This window comes from Herpailurus yagouaroundi, unplaced genomic scaffold, assembly GCF_014898765.1.
Source record: "Herpailurus yagouaroundi ecotype Mexico unplaced genomic scaffold, PumYag 182, whole genome shotgun sequence".
In the NCBI taxonomy this organism is placed as follows: Eukaryota; Metazoa; Chordata; class Mammalia; order Carnivora; family Felidae; genus Herpailurus; species Herpailurus yagouaroundi.
The window spans coordinates 49,782,551-49,803,268 of NW_024412413.1; the positions used below are offsets into that span (position 1 = coordinate 49,782,551).

The 20,718-nt window shown below is 43.5% G+C and overlaps 1 long non-coding RNA gene across 1 annotated transcript; it reads left to right on the forward strand.

Annotated features, from left to right (window-relative positions):
* The first annotated feature begins 299 nt into the window (after positions 1 to 299).
* Positions 300 to 14,713, forward strand: LOC121040784 (uncharacterized). The gene is made up of 4 exons (XR_005795438.1): positions 300 to 394; positions 3,198 to 3,399; positions 14,302 to 14,415; positions 14,596 to 14,713. It is a non-coding gene; the product is annotated as an uncharacterized LOC121040784 (long non-coding RNA).
* The last annotated feature ends 6,005 nt before the right edge of the window (positions 14,714 to 20,718 follow it).

Genomic DNA, 20,718 nt, shown 5'->3' on the forward strand with positions numbered 1-20,718 from the left:
TGGCTCGGAGCCTGGAGCCTGTTTCCGATTCTGTGTCTCCCTCTCTCTCTGCCCCTCCCCCGTTCATGCTCTGTCTCTCTCTGTCCCCCCAAAAATAAATAAACGTTGTAAAAAAAAATTTTTTTTTAAAAAAAGGGACTGTTCGCAAAGAGTAAGTCGGGGGGAACACTACTATCCTGACACGTGACAAGGTCTTACAAAGTGCCAAAGAAGTCACTGAGCAGACACGTGGCTAGCTGACACTTGCACCAGGACCCAGAGCAAGACTAAGAACTTCCTTATTTGTGCGAAGAGCACCCATTTTTCAACAGCAGCTTCCGACCTCGGGCTTACCCCTCCTAACCTATGTCAGCAAATCGCTCCGCAGTTCGCAAAGTAGGATCTGGGTTTACGGGTGAGTGACCAAGATACGTTGGTCTGTCAGCTTCCCCTTGAGCCCAGCTCTTCCAGTCTCTTTCTTGTTTCCAGGGCTTTCCACGCATCTTGTCCCTGGTCACGAAAAGTTTTCCTGAAAGGATTGGGGATTATGTAGAAAACGGGGGCGTAGGTGAAATTAACTGAAATGGTCATGCCTCTGTCTGAAGTCTAAGTCGCTTTTCCCTTTCATCTCAAGCAATAGATGATTTTATCTTAATCCCCTAACAAAAACCTGAGGACATTTTGATTTGTTGCTGGTGAAAAGTGATTTGAAGACTCCAGCTGCACTCTTGCTCTCCTAGGAACAGGAGCTAGCACCAGGCAGAACTTACTGATACCCTCATGCCTCCACGTCCTCCTCCTTCCAGACTTCTGGAGCTCTGCCATTACTTATGGTCTTGCTTTCCTAGCTCGCTGCCTCTGTTAGGGGAGTAGGAGGGAAGAAGACATTCTCCTACCTAAGGTGTTAGCTGGTAAGTGTTTTAAGATATTACCCCACTCTGGGGATATCCACTCTCTTGATTATTTTAGAAAAAAAAAAAAAATGAGGGGAGCCTGGGTGGCTCAGTCGGTTAAACATCTGACTTCAGCTCAGGTCACGATCTTGTGGTTTGTGAGTTCAAGCCCCGCGTCGGGCTCTGCGCTGACAGCTCGGAGCCCGGAGCCTGCTTCGGATTCTGTGTCTCCCCCCTCTCTCTGCCCCTTCCCTGCTCATGCTCTGTGTCTCTCTGTCTCTCAGTAATAAAGAAATGTTAAAAAGAGAGAGAAAAGAAAAAAAGAAAAAGAAATAAATGGAAACTTTCCTTCTCTGCCCACCCCCTCACCCCCTGCCACCAAATCTATTTGTAGGAGTAGAAATGAAGCCACTATAAGGCAAGAGTCTCTTAGGAAAGTTCCCGGGAAGACGGAACTCTTCCCAGACCCCTGCTCAAATCATAGCCCCTGAACAAGGGGCCAGCAGCCTGCTTAGACTCTCCTAGGCTTAGAGGTTATCACAGGATCCGAACGACTTGAGTTCAAGCATCCCCCAAATCTATTCAATCATCCAGTATTCTTGCTTTTCAGTGAAAATGTCTATATGGAATGATGGAGAAAAATGAGTTACTATGAAAAACTGTGAAGACTAGCCTTAATCATAATGGAAATCTCTCCTTCCACTTGTTCATTCCAGCCAGAACTAGTTCTTTCCCGTCAGCCTGTATAATTTCTGAAGCCGAACACCCTGAAAAAGAAATTCCAGGAGAATCTTGTAAAATGTCAACCTATTTTGGAAGTAGCGGAACATGACTCTGCCTTATTCAACATCATACTTAGACAACTTGATCATAAGTAGACAACTTTCATTTGAGAAGATTTGTGCACAAAGAGTGCCAAAAATCAGTAACTTGCCTTTTGAACAAATCTGAAAAGGCAAGTGTTTGTTGTACATATTATTACGTTGTTTTCACTCTTCCGTATTTGACTATTAGGACTTCATATGGAAACAGAAGCTTCAGGTCATATTATATTAAAAATGGTTTCTCCTGTGTAGAAGAAATACCTGCTATAACTACGTTGGAATTTACTGGCTTAATTTAGTCATAATTAAAACAATTTGTATGCAAATGGCCATGTTAGAAGTTGCCATGTGGCCTAAAGACCGAAGGCAGCTTGTGGATATATTTTGGTGGGTTCACGCCGTGCCTTTCGAAAATGTGAATTCAATACCAACATTTAAAAATCAGGAGCTTCCAGAAAAAGATCTCGATTTCTGGCTTTTCTGGAAATAAGGCAAAGTCTGGCTGCACGGTGCTCCCGGTCCTGCATGGCACCGAAGGACCCCCGCACCACCCCACCCCACCCCACAACATTCTCTTTCAGAGGAAACCTGTCCCTGCCAGTCACCGCAGTCCCGCCCTGCCACTTCCTGTTTATTGCTTCAAGCTGGCTTTACCCATTGACATGACCTGCCTTTCTGCAACAGGCATTCTGGTTTGTCACCCCCTACCTCGAGTTTTGTATTTCCTGAAATTTCCCCGCCGCCCTTCCCTGTTGTTCCAGACTTATCCCTACACTTCCCTCTTCCTTTTCGTCTCCTGCCTTCCCTTTCTTGGGGCCACCGCCATGCCCGCCAGAGGTCAACTGCGACTCAGGTGTTGGTGCTGAGGCCTCTCAAACTCGTTTCGTGCAAAAACACTTAGCCGGCACGGGACGACGCATGGTTTTCCCGCGTGCGTGAGAATCCGGCTAACTCACCCGTGTTACTAAAGAGCGCGGAGACGCTAAAAACTGCCGCCTACTTGAGACCTAACTGTAGTTAGGCCTGCCCCCCCGGGTGCCCTTTGGTGACCTGTTGCAGCTGCTTGAAGACAGCTCTATTTTGGGATTCCCTCCACCCGGTGTAAGCGCGCAAGTTACAGTCTTCCTGTGAAAGGAGGTTACGTTCTCTGAAAGCAGGGTTGAGGTTCTAAGCTTCTAACAGAAGTTCATAAACATGTTCTATGTCAAGGGGCAATTCAAATATGGGTCAGTACCGCAGAAGCACTTAGCTGTAGGGCGTATGTTCAGGACCCAGAAGAATCGTGAAGCAAACTGCTTACTCCACACCGCTGCTTAGATAGCTAATCCATAGGTATCTCGAACTTGGCACGCAAATCAGGCACCGCAGGTCTGATTCCACCTCCCAGAACCTGTGTAGCCCAATGTGCTCCCTATCTCAGCAACTGGCAACTCCAGCCTCCCAGTTGCGCAGGCCAAAACCCTTAGTGTCATTTTTCTGTTTCTCTCTGGCTCTCCCACAGCCTGTGCCATCCATCTGCAAATCCTGTGGCTTCTACATCCACAAATGTCCAGAATCCACCCGCTTCTCCCTACGGCCACGGATACCGGCATTATCAAAGGGCGTCATCTCTCAACTGAATTACCGAAATAGTCTCTTACTTGGCCGTGGTTGCCCCCTCTAGTCTCTTCTGAACACAATAGCTGTACTGATCTCTTTAAAAGGTAAGTGAGATCATGTCACTTAGCCCCAAGTCTTCCGTTAGCCAGAGTAAAAGCCAAATTCCTTAGAGTCGCCAAATCTCCTGTGTGATTCCCATGCTCTCTCCCTTCATCTTTAGGTCTATACACATATGTCCTCTTCCACCCTATCTTGTGCGCTTTGCCCCAGCCACACTGGTCCTGTTGCTGTCCCCCAGACACAGCCATGCCCTACATTGGAGCTTCTGTGTTTCTTGGGTCCTTTGCCTGGAATGTCCTTCCTCTAGCAAGTCCCTATCCCCTTGAGGTCTTTGCTAAACATTGCCTTCCTGGTAAGGCCTTCCCTGCCCACTCTATTTAAAGAGTTCTCTCGTCCCATTGTGGGTTTTACTTACTAGTTTTCGCTTCGTCACCCTCCACAATGTATACACTCCACAATGTATGCTCTATGAGGGCAGGGACTCTCGTCACTCTTTTTTCCACCGCTGTTTTTCGGTACCTAGAACATTGCCTGAGACATAATAGGTCCTCAATAAAACTTTGATGCATGAATTGGGTAGAAATGCCATCAATTTAAATTTTTCTATTTTCAACAGTAAAGTGGAAGAATCATGCTTCCGATCATGAGCATATGTGTATTATCTTTAAAAGGATAGAAGCCCAACTAAAAAGATTTACTTCTTCGGTTTTCTGGACGTGACCAGCAAAATTCCTGGTTTCTCAAAGCTAATCCCTACTGTTGAATTCCAACCAGGTGGAGCCCTAATTTCTAAATAAAGGAAAATTCGCCATTTCAAGTTGTAATAATGAGGGGTAAAGGATTCAGTTTGGATATTATGGAGACTCTCCTTGCATTTGTCGACCGCACGGAGGATGCTAAAGTATCTTAAATAAGGCCCTTTGGGGAGGCATGTTTAGGCCATCGGTCTGTGGGGCATGTTTCTGGGTCTGAGCTCCGCTCTATTAATTCATCATCGTTGACTGCTACATTTGTTGTGTTAAATTAATTAAACAAGGAGGCCATTAGACCGAGGTGGCTCTAATGCCTTGGTAGCCTGCATACGTAAGTAAACCAAATCCTTAGCCTGTAAATCCCTCAGGGTTAAGAAATCGAAACCTAAGAACAACTAATCAGAAACAGCCAACTTGGAAACTAGGGTTTTCCAAGTGAGGCAAACGGTTCAGCTCTCAACCAATCAAGTAATTTCAAGTAATTTCCTTGCTTTGCTTCTGAATCTCCTCTATGCAGATCTTTCCCCTGGCACCTGTTGGTGGAGGGCTCCTAGCCATTTCTCTTTGGCATTGCCTGATTCAGATCGATTTTTGCTCAAACTCTTAAAATGTTTAACATGCCTCAGTTCACGTTTTAACAGTTCTAACACCTTGATGTGGGTTAAGACGTTACAACGCCTAGACGTGTTATTATTTCAATGTGGCATGCTTCTTCCGAACTTGAAAAAATAGAACTGCAGGAAAAAAGGCAAAAAAAACCCCACAATAGACAAGTCTCCTACTTTAGTAGAAACAATCACAAAATATAACAAAATGGACACTACACTGGCCATCTTTTTTTTTTTTTTCAAGGATAATGTTGTTTTTTAAGTTTATTTATTTAGAGACAGAGACAGTGTGAGTGGGGGAGGGGCAGAGAGAGAGAGAGAGAGAGAGAGAGAGAATCCCAAGCAGCCTCCGCATTGTCAGTGAGAGCCCAACAAGGGGCTCAAACTCACAAAACCGTTAGATCATGACTTGAGCCAAAACCAAGAGTCAGATGCTTAACCAACTGAACTACCCAAGTGCCCCTATGTTGACCGTCTTAAAGTTTTTGCTAACTGTTCATTTGTTAGGGTTAATTTAGACATGGGGGTGATCATTGTTCACTATACATGCCATCAAATAAGTCAGGTAAATTCGTGGAATGCAGTCAATTGTCCAAAGTGACAACTGGAGTTGGTATTCACCTATTTCAGGGAAGTTTTTAATGCAGACTTTTATTCAAAGCACTAGGTAGATAATAATAGCTAATATTTACAAAGCTCTCACACTGTACAGGAACTGTTCCAAGGCTTTATATATATTAACTAACTACAATGCTATGATGTGGAGGCTATTTATGGGAGGAAGTTTCCCTCAACTGTCTTAGAGTCCCTGGCTGGGTCAGAAAATTTAACTGACAAAGACAGACTAACAGGAGAAAAGCATACACATCTGATTAAGTTTTTACTTGTCCATGGGAGCCTTCACAAGAAAATCAAGACTCAAAGAAGTGACCAGAGTGTTCATACCTTTTAGACAAAGAAACAATACATTTGTGAAGAATTGATAAGACAGAGGGGTTTGGACTAGGGGTAGTAAATGGGGGAAGAAGTAAGCAGGAAGGTAAGAGAGAGTTTAACAAAGTATGTTTGTGTAGACTTCTTGGTCCCAAATCCGTGTCTCTGGTGATAACAATATCTTCCTTTCTCTCGGTACATGGACGCACCTTTTACATCGGAGTTTTACCACTTGTTTCAAAGAAGGACAAAAAGAGGTCAAAGCGACCTTCCTACTTCTGTCATTAAAAAAGAATTTCTTCAGTTTACAATATTTAATACACCAAGGTGCCATCAATGAACCTCATCATTGTTATTATCTCTATTTTTTTATTTATTTTTTAAAATTTACATTCCAGTTCGTTATCATATATTGCAACAACGATTTCAGGAGTAGATTCCTTAATGGCCCTTACCCATTTAGCCCATCCCCCCTCCCACAACCCCTCCAGCAACCCTCTGTTTGGTCTCCATATTTAAGAGTCTCTTATGTTTTGTCCCCCCCACCTCTGTTTTTATGTGATTTCTGCTTCCCTTCCCTTTTGTTCGTCTGTTTTGTATCTTAAAGTCCTCATGTGAGTGAAGTCATATGATGTTTATCTTTCTCTGACTAATTTTGCATAGCATGATACCCTCTAGTTCTATCCAGGTAGTTGCAAATGGCAAGATTTCATTCTTTTTGATTGCCCAGCAATAATCCATTATGTATATATACCACATCTTCTTTATCCATTCATCCGTCGATGGACGGTTGGGCTCTTTCTGTACTTTGGCTATTGTCAATAGTGCTGCTGTAGACTTGGGGTGCATGTGTCCCTTCGAAACAGCATACCTGTATCCCTTGGGTAAATACCTAGTCGTGCAATTGTTGGGTCGTAGGGTAGTTCTATTTTTAATTTCTTGAGGAACCTCCATACTGTTTTCCAGAGTGGCTGCACCAGTTTGCATTCCCGCCAGCAGTGCAAAAGAGATCCTCTTTCTCCGCATCCCTGCCAACATCTGTTGTTGCCTGAGTTGCTAATATTAGCCATTCTGACAGGTGTGAGGTGGTATCTCACTGTGGTTTTGATTTGTATTTTCCTGATGATGAGTGATGTGGAGCATTCTTCCATGCGTCGGTTGGCCATTTGGATGTCTTCTTTGGAGAAGTGTCTATTCATATCTTTTGTCCATTTCTTCACTGGATTATTTGTTTTTAGGGTGTTGAGTTTGATAAGTTCTTTATAGATTTTGGATACTAACCCTTTATCTGATATGTCATTTGCAAGTATCTTCTCCCCTTCCGTCAGTTGCCTTTTAGTTTTGCTGATTGTTTCCTTCGCTGTGCAGAACCTTTTTATTTTGATGAGGTCCCAGTAGTTCATTTTTTCTGTTGTTTCCCTTGCCTCCGGAGACGTGTTGAGGGAGAAGTTGCTGCGGCGAAGGTCACGGAGGTTATTATCTCTATTTTTGATGAGGAAACCAAGACAAAGGAGGTTCAGTAATTGACCTGAGGTAACAGACCTAGTTAGTTGCAGTACCTGATTTGGACCCGGGTAGCCTGGCTCTAGAGTCCAAGTTCTTAACCAGTGCTATAAAAAAAAAAAAAAAAAAAGAGAGATTACTATGAAAAATGTATTTGATTTTTATCCCGCGATCCTGGCAGAGTTTCTAAAATCCTTGGAATTTCCTGAGAGGCAGGAGTGTCTTGCGTTATTCATAAGGCGCTTCTTTAGAGCACACCTGAGGTGACTTGAGTCGAGGGGGGAAGCTCCTGGATTGCCTCAAAAAGGGGCTGATCACCCGAAAGACTATGTGATTAGAAGGCTGGAACTTGCAGCCCCACCTACCAATCTCTGGAGTGTGTGTGTTGGGGGGTGGGAGGTTCTGGAGATTAAGCTCTCAGCCTGCGGGAGCTGACAACAGTCTCCAGGTAGCTACTGTTAGAATTAAGTTAAATTCATAGGACCTCCAGGAAGTGTCTGCTGAGAATTGGACAATGACTTACTTGATGGTGCTGGGGAAACATGCCAGAGACACAAAAACAGTACTCAAATAATTAAGTTATTTATAGAGTCTTTTTCAAAGATAGGAAGTTCTGGGGTAGGTACCCGATAAAAATCTCTCTCTTGCGGAATCAGTCGCGCTGTTTTGAATTTGGCAATCTTTGAACAGGTAGAACCAACCAGGAATGTAAAGATTTCACCTCGAGCAACAAAAACTTGTGGAAATGCCTTTCATCTCACCACAAACCCCCCCCACTCTGATCGGAAATCCCAGAAGGGACTAAATATCATGCAGCATCAGAAAGGTGGTGTAAGGGCAGAGCAGGATTTTTTCATCGCGGCAGGTACCAGCACTCTCATGACGCCTTTGGACACGCGGGAGCTTCTCCACGCGTCAGCTACACCCATGGCAGGATATGACACCGATGACAGGATGGCTGTCCTTCCCAGGCAGAAAAGGCCAGGAGTTGGGAAGGAACGCAGCCTTGCCTCTTTATAAATTCTAGTCATGCGTATCAAACGTGCTTTCAGAATCCACATTGACTTGCTTCTGCTGCACGTTTCTGAAGCAACAGCCGGGTCTCCTGACATGGTTAAAGTTGTAACCGTATTCCTTGACCTTCTCGGTCAGCTTTTTGAACATGTTTTTTAGCTTGTAACTTTAAGAACTAAAGAAAATTGGGTTTCTTTAAATTATTTAATTTAATAATTTAGAAAAAAGAAATAATTAAATTTTTTTTTCAACATTTATTTATTTTTGGGACAGAGAGAGACAGAGCATGAACGGGGGAGGGGCAGAGAGAGAGGGAGACACAGAATCCGAAACAGGCTCCAGGCTCTGAGCTGTCAGCCCAGAGCCCGACGTGGGGCTCGAACTCACGGACCTGGCTGAAGTCGGACGCTTAACTGACTGCGCCACCCAGGCGCCCCAGAAATAATTAAATTTTAAAAGGGTTTTGTGCCTTCCCCAGCATCAACACATTGCGATTGACTTTGGAAAGATAAAACCCTTTCAATACCCCTCATTCTAACGCTTAACACGTAGTTTATCAACATAGTTAATTTTTTTTCCCCTAGATCTATCATTGTAATTTCCCCCAAAGCACAAAGGAAGAACATTTTGATTATAGTAAGTACTCGTTAAATGCCTAACACACCTGGAGAATCAGAGGACATAATGATCTAAGATGTACATCTGGCCGTGTTATACTCTACTTCAATTTCCATGGCTCCCTACTGCTCTAGGATAAGGTCCAACTTTCTTAGCATAGAATTTAAGGTTAAACAGGAGCCACATCGTGGCACATGGCACTGTGGATATGCTAACTCCATCTGGAATGCCTTCTGCACACTCTCCCTGCACCCTGCCTCTGGCCTCTTCCACTCAGCTCTCAAGTTGGCCCTCTCAGCCCTTCCTGACGCCCCCCCCCCCCCCGCCCCCACCACCCACAGCGAGACTTGGTCGGATGTTCTCCTATGTGCTGCTAGGCTACACATCCATTGGAGATACGGATTATATTTTCTCTCTCGTATCCCTGATGTCTAGCACAGTGCCAATGCATAGTCTATGACTGCTAAATGGTCATCCAATCAATGAATAAACGATATCATTTGTATTATCAAAAGGGTGACATAAGACCAGGTCATATACTTCCTCTAGTTACCCAGTCAAATGCCATCCATAGCGCGCTCTTTATTTGTATTTCCCTTTCAACATGGTTTCTTTTCATTCCACCAAAATTGTTTGAGTGTCTACTGTTCATCAGGCACTGTCCTAAGTCTTTGAGATACCTACTGGCAAACCAAACAAAAATCCTGCCTGATTGGAACTTCCATTCTAACAAGAAGACTGACCATAAACACTACAAAGAATTATATATGATGTGAGACGATAATTGTCATGGGGGGAAGAAGTAGAGTAGGGTAAGGGGAATCAGAAGAATGGGAGGACAGGGTACGTTGCAATTTTAAATAAGGAACCAGGTGGGACTCACCGAGAGAGTGACACTGGAGCAAGTATCAGAAAGAGTAGGCAAGCACTGGCCCCATGGAATGTCCAGGGGAAGCAGGTTCAGGCAGACAACAGGTGACACCAGTTCTCAGTCTGAGCTAAGTGTTTGCTTCACTTCTTCCAGGAGCAGCCCAGAGGCCAGAGTGGTTGGAGCAGAGCGAACGCACGGGACGGAGGGGAGGTGGAGGCAGGGAGGAGATCGCAGAGGTAGACACGCTGAGGGAGGGAACGGGTGTGGGGCCTCAGTTCTACTCCAAGTGAAATGGAAAGCCAGTGCAGGAGCCCGGGAGAGGAGTGGCATGTTCTGGCTTACATTCTGAAGATCTGAGCCCTATTTGGGGAAGAAGCTCTATTTTAGTAAACGCGAAAATGGTCTTTCTTAATTGATAATTTCCTCTCTCATGTTCTTTGAACATTTTCTGATGCAGCCAGATGTGTGCCAGAGGCAGAGTTTCATCCGACATGAGTGAATCTTATCCAGTACTTCTGGTTTTTTTTTAAGGTTCTGTTTTTATTTATTTTGAGAGAGAGAGAGAGAGAGAGAGAGAAGGAGAACGAAGGTGAGCGGGGGAGGAGCAGAGAGAGAGGGAGAGAGAGAATCCCGAGCAGGCTCCACACTGTCAGTGCAGAGCATGATGGGGGGCTTGAACTCAGGAGCTGTGGGATCATGATCTGAGCCATTATCAAAAATCAGACTCAACCAAGTGAGCCACTTAGGTGCCCCTTATCCAGCATTTCTCAGCCAAGTTATTTTGGCACGCAGGAATAGCATGACCTGGGGCTAGGCTTTTCCAAAAACTCACAGCCAAGTTGATCTTTAGGACACTATCCTGAGATGCAATATAGAAAAAAAAAAAAACTGTAGTTTTAATTCTGATTTTAAAATATTATTTCAAAATAAGTAGCAGTAAGAGTTCTTACGATAAGGGGCACAAGATTCATGATGTGCTACAGGAATTTATAATTCCAGCTGCCAATTATCCTGCAAAATGTTATAATATCATTGAATCAATGCACTATGTGGACCTTTGTTACAACACCGACATTAGAGAAATAATCAGTTCTGGACTTTTGTCAATTCTTATGATTATTGATAATCTCAATAACTAAATTTCAGAGAATTCTCTTTTGAAAGAGAATGTATACATTTATTGGAACTGGTTCTAAACATGTTTTGACACCAGCCAAAAGGCAAAGCCACATAAAGGCTATTTCCAGAGTAAACTAGAGAAAATGTTTTACATAAGAAGACTGTAAATGAGAAATAAATCTGACCAAAAAAAAAAAAATGTTTAACTGCTCTAGTGAACAAAGAAACACAAAGCAGTAAAGCAGAGCTTAAGATGAATTTCAAGGAGAAAAGAAATGGAAAAGAAAAAGGAACAAGGGAGAATATTAGAATACTTGGCGGGAATACAGGGATTCAGTGAAGGGTACTCTCTAAGTGCTTGGGTGTGAGAGCAGACACCTTCTCACACTGCTGATGACAGGGTACTGGGTTATAAATCTGGAGAAAGATTACATTATTGGGCTTTGTGCTTTTACTCCCAGGAAAATTTCTTTAGGAAATGATGCAGCAAAAAACCAAAAAAAAAAAAAAAAAAACCCAAAAAAAAAAAAACAAAAAAAAAAAAAAAAAAACATTAGAAAAAAAAGTTTTAGATAAAAATTATACACTTTTCAATAAAAAGTGGGTTAAATAAAATATTTTAAATTCATAAAAAGGAATATTATTTGACTTTTGGGGCTCTTGGGTGGCTCAGTCAGTTAAGCGTCTGACCCTGACTTCAACTCAGGTCACCATCTCAAGGTTCATGAGTTCAAGCCCTGCGTGGGGCTTGGTGCTGACGGTGTGGAGCCTGCTTGGGATTCTCTCCTCCCTTCTCTCTCTGCCCCTCCCCTGCTCTCTCTCTCTCTCTCTCTCTCAAAACAAATAAACTTAGAAAAATAAAAAAATATATACTGTCTTAAAATTAAAAATGAAATATTATAGGACTTTAAATATTTTATGAAAAATTGATATGGGAAGATACCTATATTATAATGATAAGTTTGATGCAGAATGAAACAAGGTTCAGACACATGGCATCAGCATATACAAATATGTGATAGAAATAGAAACTAGGGGCACCTGGGTGGCTCCATCAATTAACCATCTGGACTCTGGATTTTGGCCCAGATCGTGGTCTCACGGTTTGTAGGATTGAGCCCGTGATGTCTGGCTTTTCACTGATAGTGCGGAACCTGCTTGTGATTCTCTGTCTCCCTCTCTCTCTACCTCTTCCTTGCTCATTCTCTCTCTCTCAAAATAAATAAATAAACTTAAGAAATAGAAACTGAGTAGAAATACACTAAATTATTAACAGTGGTTATCTTTGAATGGTGATGTCACAAGGGGTTTTATTTTGCCTTATATTTTTGTACACGGAATTTACGATAAATTATTGGTGCAAACTGTAGGGTATTTGGACATTAACCAAATTATTAATGAAACTGACTTTTTAGAGATCCTTAACCCAGTCCAAGACTTGAAAGGGCTGTTATTAAGGAATAGATACATAGGATAAATATTTCACATAAAAATCAACCAGGAAAAGGAATGTGTGTGCAAGAAGTTGATCTCTAAACACCTATTAGTGAGTGTGGAGGAGGAATGATGTAATTCACAACTCTTGATGAGTTTGTTCAAAATCCTCCACATGGGCACCACAGGAAGAAGAACACCATTGTTTTCCAGTTTGGTATTCCACTCCACTCTACTGGCAATTTTTTTCAGTGATATTCTGCCGTTGTGTGTGTTTGTGCATGTGTGCTTTTTTTGGAGGGGGGAAGGGGCAGCGAAAGAAGGGGAGAGAGAGAGAGAGAGAATGAGAATCCCAACAAGCTCCATGCTCAGCTCAGAGCCCACCTCGGGCTCAATCCATGATCCTGGGATTATGACCTGGGCTGAAATCAAGAGTCTGACGCTCAACCCACTGAGCCACCCAGGTGCCCCCCATGATGTTCTGTGGTAATATCAGGCTTGACACAAATAAAGAAACAACACCCTCTCTTTTTATCTGAAGAAGGCTTTTTAGCCTTTCAAAAGCAAGCGTGTTTCATTTTGTTACTAGTAAACATGTGTATTGATTCGTTTAAGAACACGTGATTCCTCTCCCCGCCCTCCCCCTCCCCCCATTACATCTTCGCTCTAGGAACTTTGGAAAATCAGCATGTTACAGCTTCATCTCATTGTGAGGTGTGTTCAAAAAGTTCAAAGTGCTCCCCAGAGGTCTTTCTCTTGGTCGTTCTCCTTCCCCACTTTGCTTATTGTTCCCACTGCGGTGGGCCAGATTGCCCCCAAGTCTCCCTCGAAAGCAAGCTGAGTCCATGGGCATTCAAATAGCTGGTTAGAGAGTGTATTTTCCCTCCAGATTCAAAGCCTGGTGATTAGAACGGTGGGATTCTGAAGAGTCTCCTGAAATAAAGCCATATTAACACTTGCAGGAATTTCTGTGCTTAGTTCCCTGGAAAGGCGATTTCTTTTTAAAAAAAAAATTTTTTTTTTTAACGTTTATTTATTTTTGAGACAGAGAGAGACAGAGCATGAACGGGGGAGGGGCAGAGAGAGAGGGAGACACAGAATCGGAAGCAGGCTCCAGGCTCTGAGCCATCAGCCCAGAGCCCGACGCGGGGCTCGAACTCACGGACCGTGAGATCGTGACCTGAGCTGAAGTGGGATGCTCAACCGACTGAGCCACCCAGGTGCCCCAAGAGCACGATTTTTCTGTTGAATTCCTTCCTTAGCCTGGAAATCACTTACCTTTCTAGATTTCTTTTAAGAGAGTCAGTCCATAATGAACTTATTAGAATATGAGCCAGTTTCCCTGTGAGGGAGTTTGGAAGCAGATCTCACGGCCCCCGTCAAGCCCTCAGATGAGGGCAGCCCAAGCTAACCCCAGCGGGATCGCCGCTGCTTACTGACATGCTTACTTTCTTTTAAAAAAGATTTTTAATGCTTATTTTACTTTTGATAGAGAAAGAAAGAGAGAGCATGAGCAGGGGAGAGGCAGAGGGAAAGGGAGACACAGAACCCGAAGCAGGCTCCAGGTTCTGAGCTGTGGGCACAGACCCCAATGCGGGGCTCGAACCAACAAACCACAAGATCGTGACCTGAGTTGAAGTCGCACTCTCAACCGACTGAGCCACCCAGGTGCCCCTGACATGCTTACGTTCTAAGCTGCCTCGTAGAATTGCAAGGTCTAGATTCAAGGAGGCAACTTCATGTTATAGTTGCCATCTTGATCTCCCATGGAGAACAGCTTGCCGTGGGTAGCCATCGTGGAACTATCCCAGAAAATTCCCTGCTCCATTTAGCCACAGGGAAGGTGTGGAGAGGACTAGAGCTTTAGACCTCAAAGTTCAGGACCAGAGGAGCTAGCCTCAGTATTACTGGTAAAGTTCATCAACGTTGGGTGCTTTGCTGGGAAAGTATCTACTGTTTGGATAATCTTACAGCACACCTCTTTGGGTTATTTCCTCTGCCTTTGTCCATTTTTTATTTGGTGAGGAATCCAGATATGCAGTGCAATTACGTCATTCGCCCACCGAAATGAATGGGTTTGATTTTTATTTACAGATGTTCTGCTTTTGTTTACCTGATGTTCCCTCCGACGAATCCTGAGATACTGTCATTTTCATATTGTTTATCTATAAGTGGCACATACACTTGAGAGATCGTAATATCAAGAATGTAAGTTTCTTTTAAGCCTTTGTTTGACAGTTTTATAGAAATCTGACGGAGCTGGGTAAGGAAACATAATGAAGTGTATGAGATAAAGAAGATATTAAGGGGAGGATTGGCCTTGAGCCAAGTTGTGAGATAAGCCAGGGGTTTCTACTGAGGATCAACAATCTTCCTTTCCCTGCCTAGCCTCTTCTTCTGGGTCCCTGTGCTGAACTGTTGCCCCAAATAAACCAGACTAACTAATTCATCTGAAAGTTCTGGGAGGAAGATTTTTATAGATAAGGAAACTGAGGCTTCAAGTAAAATGGCCAGCTTCGAGGTAAACAGCTTGTTAAGGTAAACTTGGAACTTGAAAACAGGTTTTTGGCTTAAAATTCAGTACTTTTCCATATGCCAATGATGCCTAAACACTGGTTTTATTTCTGTCTGTAAAATGAGCTATACTTACAAAATAATTGGCTTCTGTCTCTTCCTATAATTGGAGATGGTGGTGATTATTATTAATAACATCTGTACAGAGGGTCTAATAACCTGTCAGTGTCACTATGAAAGTAGAATGCTGAGAGACCTATAAAGCACCCAGCGTGGGGTCTGAGCAGTCTCAAGTCACCGCATATGCTTACCTGTGTGAGCCGGTACCTGGTGGTCACCCAGCAGGATTCCCGGACAAAATTTCATTACACTGTAATGTTGCTATAAGGCTAAGCAATAACTAAGGGCTTTTTCTAAAACTGTGAAGGCCTTTGCCGACGAACATACAATTTTTATTCTAATATCAGAACTAGTTTACTAACCTCTTCTCTGTTACCAATTTCCTAGCTGTCTTACCCCGGTACCCTTAGAAATTCACAGTCCCAGGCTGTGAAGGCAAACAGCGTATCTTTCCTCTCCTACTAACTTGGAATACTCTAGTCTTTTCTGAGAAAGGAAATGGCATGGAATTAATTGACTATGAAGACTGTGGTCTTAATGACTAATATGCCATCTTTCCTTGGGTGTATTTTCCTTTAACAAAGAAGAACCAAGAGGGGCGCTTGGGTGGCTCAGTTGGTTAAGCGACCAACTTTGACTCAGGTCATGGTCTCATGGTTCGTGGGTTCGAGCCCTGCATCGGGCTCTGTGCTGACAGCTCAGAGCCTGGAGCCTGCGTTAGATTCTGTGTCTCCCTCCCTCTCTGCCCCTCCCCTGCCCATGCTCTGTCTTTCAAAAATAAACGAACATTAAACAATTTTTAAAAAAAAGAACCAAGAAAAAGAAATATATTTTTTTTCAACGTTTATTTATTTTTGGGGGGACAGAGAGAGACAGAGCATGAACGGGGGAGGGGCAGAGAGAGAGGGAGACACAGAATCGGAAACAGGCTCCAGGCTCTGAGCCATCAGCCCAGAGCCTGACGCGGGGCTCGAACTCCCGGACCGCGAGATCGTGACCTGGCTGAAGTCGGATGCTCAACCGACTGCGCCACCCAGGCGCCCCAGAGAAAGAAATATTTAACCCAAAGGATTGACTATGTCATGGTGGATTTCCAATAACGTACATGGATGGCACTTTGGGAGACTGGGGGAAAGAAGGGTATGTCAGGCCAGGAGAGGGTACCCCCCAAATTATCCCACATGAGGCTCATTGCTTTGCTTTGCGTAGATTATCCTTTTAATAATAATCTGAGTGCCTTCAGGGAATGAGATAAGAACCTCACTTGTTCTCCCCTGCTTGAATTGTTGACCCCGAGTCAACAAACCCAAACTATGAGAGTGTCACAATAGGAAGCCCAGGCTTTGGGGGTCAGACACATCTCGTATTGGATACTCACACACCTATGAGCTGTGTGTCCTTTGGTACATCACAAACTGACCCTCAGTTTTTTTCCTCTGAAAACAGAGGTAGCTCCTTGGCTTGCTGGGATTAAATGAGTCGGTACAGGCAAAGCATCAATCCTAGCACTTTGTGCTTCACACCTGACTCCTACTCCATCTATGTTGAATGTGTGCTCAGCACACATACCTCTCTTTCTCCTCTCCCGATAAAAGCTGTGATTTATTGGATTTGTTTCTTGAAACCAGACAAATTTCTAGGAATTAGCAGCAGTGAGCAACACAGGAAGTGATTTACGGGCTCCCTTCAGAAGTCAGAGAACGCGGTTCCATGGTAGAGATACTCTTCTTCTGTATCCTCAAGCGTTTATTTACTATTCAAAAGACTCCACAGGTTAAAGAAGAGAAAGATTAACTAGATCCAAATCCCTACCCTCCTTTCCAAGATCTAAATTAAAAGTCATCAGAAGATACCTGTGTGCAGCACAGACTGCCAACATTTGAAATTTACAACCCCCTTGGCTTTGTGTTTCAGGAAATTTGATTTCGAAATCTAATTTTAGAATAACAAATAGTCCTGCACAGAGTCCCAAATGTTCCTGGTTCCCAAAGAGTTTAATTTCAAGCTTCTTTATGAAAATCTGAATATATGATCTTTTCTTTCTCGTTTTCTTTTTTGTAAATCACTTAATATATACATTCTCCGAGAACATTAGAATCTCATGCAGAGCCATCATTTAATTCTCTAATAAGGCGAAATTTACTCTAAGTATTCCACAAGGTCTCAGTGGTTGGCCTCTTTGGCCTCAAAGGCCAAAATAAATCTATAAAACACGTGTGCGCACGGACGCACTTTTATTTTACACTGGTCTAAAACAAAACTGTTTCCCTCATCTGAACTCTTCTCAGAGCCCACACTGACAGGCTAATGCCAGCAATTACCTGAATGATCATTTCAACAACAACTGAAAGCTTGGCATTGCGCCCTGCTCAGAAAATAACATCCCACCCAATTTGGGGCACCCAATATAAAGCATGCTTTTATATTTTTTCATCTTTCTCTTACTTTCCATTTCAAGAACGCGGTCTTACTGAGTGGTTTCGGCATCAGCTGTCCTTTGTGATTAAAAAAAAGACCCTCGCTGGAACAGAATGTGACAACCTGTGCTTCAACGTCAGTCCAAATCCTACGGTGTTCTCCTGGCATTCAGATGCTTCAAAGGTTTGGGATGTAGCGCCAGAACTTGTATTTGGTCTCCTCCGGACTTCTGGAACTTAACGCTTTGTGCATGGATTGGAGTCGTTCTCGGTGTTGCTCACTCATGTGGCACGCGGCTTTCTGAACCGTGCAAGAAGATTTCACCTTCCCGAGGAAGGACTCCATCATGTCTTGAAGCCTTTCTTGAACCCCTCACTGCATCTACACTGAGTCTGGCGATCGATAGGTCATCCAGAAATATGAGATGAATGAAAGTGAATACCTGATATTCGGAGATACTGTCAAATATCTTTCTCTGGTTGATTAAGAGCCTCCGTTTCAACAAAACTGTTTTCTTTTTTTTGAAAACTTTATTACTACAGAAAATTTAGAGAGAAGATGTATGACGGACCCATGTACCCATACCAGCTTTGATAATTATAAACTCATGAACACACCTGCTTCATACAAGCAGGGTTTTTTGGGTTTTGTTTTGTTTTGTTTTGTTGTCATTAATAGATTGCTTTTGAGCAGTTTTAGGGTTACAAACAAATTAAGTGGAAAGTACAGAGTCCCCATATATTCTTTCCTCTCTGGTTTCCCCTATTATTAACTTTTTGCATTAATGCTGTATATTTGTAACAATTGATGAGCCATTGTTAATGCATTATTAACTAACGTCCATAATTCACTTAAGGGCTCACTCATTGTGTTGTACCTTCTATGGTTTTAACAAATACATAATTAACAAATTACCATGCCATACAGAATAGTTTTACCAGTTTCTAACAGTAAGAAAATAGCTATCGCTAACCTTTAATTACCTCGGGGTGAATGACATTCACACAGTTGAAGGTATTTTCATTTAGATTCAATTCATAATTTATGCTTATTATGATGATCTCCCATCTACTGCGTCGTACAATTCATGACAATTGCCTTCGGTAAACATTTTTATCCCCATTTTCTAAATGGAGATATTGAAGCCCTGAAAGGTTAAAGAACTTTCCAAAGGTCAAATAGCCAGGAAGGTGGGGAGCCCAAGGATTCCAGCCAGATTAAGTGGGATTAATCCCCACTGCAACATTTATGACTTGGCAAATGGCAGAAATGCTAAAATTAGTCCTTTCTACCATTTGTGGAGCAATTAAGGGATGTAATGGAAAGCAGATCCAGATGGCGGAGGCCTTCCCAGAAGCAAGGTTTCCTATACTCAGGTAGAGGAACAAAGATCTGGAAGTGGTGCGGGGGGAGCCCTTGGTGCCTGATCGCCATCCCCAGCGTGGGGGGTGTGTTGTATGTGAGAGTGAACAATTGCAAGAGACAGGCTGGGTCCAGGGAGAGAGCCAGGTTTCAGTTAGGGTATGGAGCTGAAGGTTAAGAAGGCAGAGAGGTCCCGTGTGGTTCAGAGGAAAAATTACTGAGGGGAAAAAGAGCAGTGGGGGTTATGGAGGAAAGAACCAAGTACCACGGGGTGAACGCGGAAAGCAGACGGGCTGCCCTCTCGGCTGGTAATTGAGGGAAGAATTCGAAGCACGATGGGCTTAATTGACCACAAGGTTTTTGAAGATCCCCCTCTTAAACCCTCAGGAAGTGTTGAACCGGCAATCCCTGCCCGGTGTCTGGAAAGTCCGCAGTCAGCACCCTGCTTTCCAGTTGCTCAGAACCATGCTTCCTGAGAGGGAATCTCATGCCCAGAAGCCTGGCCCAAGGCACGCGGATTGGTTCTACCAGGTCTTAGTGAGTGGTGAGCACGGCCTGGGTTGATGCACCAGTGGGATATCCCCTGGAATATTGGGCTGTGGGCTTGGCGTTCATGGAGGTGGTTACTGGGGGAGAACATTCGGTTCATGAGCTGTCTGACAGCTAAGTTAGCTTTGAGAAGTATCCTGCCCTTTCCGGGTGGAGGGTAGGACCAAGTCTATGAAATGTTGGGTTTCCAAACTACTCTTTCTTCCACCTTGGTGGCTTCCTTTCTACTCTCTCCCTTGGTGCCACCATCTATGCTGCCATGGCCTGCTAGAATTTCTCCCCTGGGCACACTTTCATGCACACTTTGTGTCTCTCTGTACTCCATAAGAATACACCTGTTGTATGTCTAATCCGATGCTAATAGACCATGTCATTCTCATAATCATGGAATACGTATCTTGCAAAGCCACTCCAACTTCTCACCCTATGACTAGATGCCCCCACAACACCTCCACCAAGTGGTCCCATCACCTATGCTTGAACAGATGCAGGGAGAGAAAACTCGCTACTTTAAAAGGTAGCCGAGCTTTGGATAGGTTTGAGCGATAGAAGCTTTTCACTAAAGTAAAATCCTTATATGCCCCTCAAAGTATAATTCCTCTTCTCCAGGCCATTCCTTCAAATATGTGCCTCCAGGTTTATCTTCCTAGTGTAGCTGCCAAATCGTTTGTCCCTCAGACATTGTATACCAGTGGGGCAGGGTGAGATTTTAGTTCCCGGATAAGAAATCTGCCTCAACTTTTTTTTTTTTTTTAAAGCTACATGATGCACTAACGCCATGCCAGACGCTGTGCTAATTGTGAAGATTAAGGTAATTTGATTAATCCTGCTAACAATTCCAGGAGGGAAGTGTTGCTTTCTTTCTGCAAATGAATAAACAGTGGCTTAGAGAAACACATTATTGACCTTAAGGTCACGCTGCTGGTTAGGAACGGAGCCAGAACCGAGGTCCAGGTCCTCTGAGGTCAAGGCCCCTTCTCCCACCACCACATGACTGACAGTGACCCTCTCCAGACAATGACCCATCTAGCAGAGCAACCAAATGTTACAAGTCCAGACCGAATTACAAGTGTGGAGGCTGAGGGAGAACTTGGAAGCTTTTTTTTTTTTTTTTTGTAACATTTCCAAAAAGCGTACATATGTAGAGAATTATCTTTGTTATTCTCAAGCACAAGGGTATTGTGATGGTGGGATTGTGAGTTATGAGAAGAGACACTAGCTGCTATGACAACATACCCTAAAATCTCAGTGGCCTAACCCAAAAGTGTCTTCCACAAAGTCTAACGCAGGTGGTCCTCTTTGGCAGGTGGCCTTCCATGTACCCTGGTATGGTTTGAGAAGATTCATATGTTGGAAGCCTAACCCCGTACCTGAGAACATGGCCTTATTTGGAAATAGGACTGTTGCCAATATGATTAGTTAAGATGACTGGGTGGGGCTCCAATCCAATAGGACTGGTGTCTTCATCAAGTTGGACTCAGGCACACATACGGGGAGAACGCGAATGTGGAGACGGCCATCTACAAGCCAAGAGGGAGTCATAGAGCA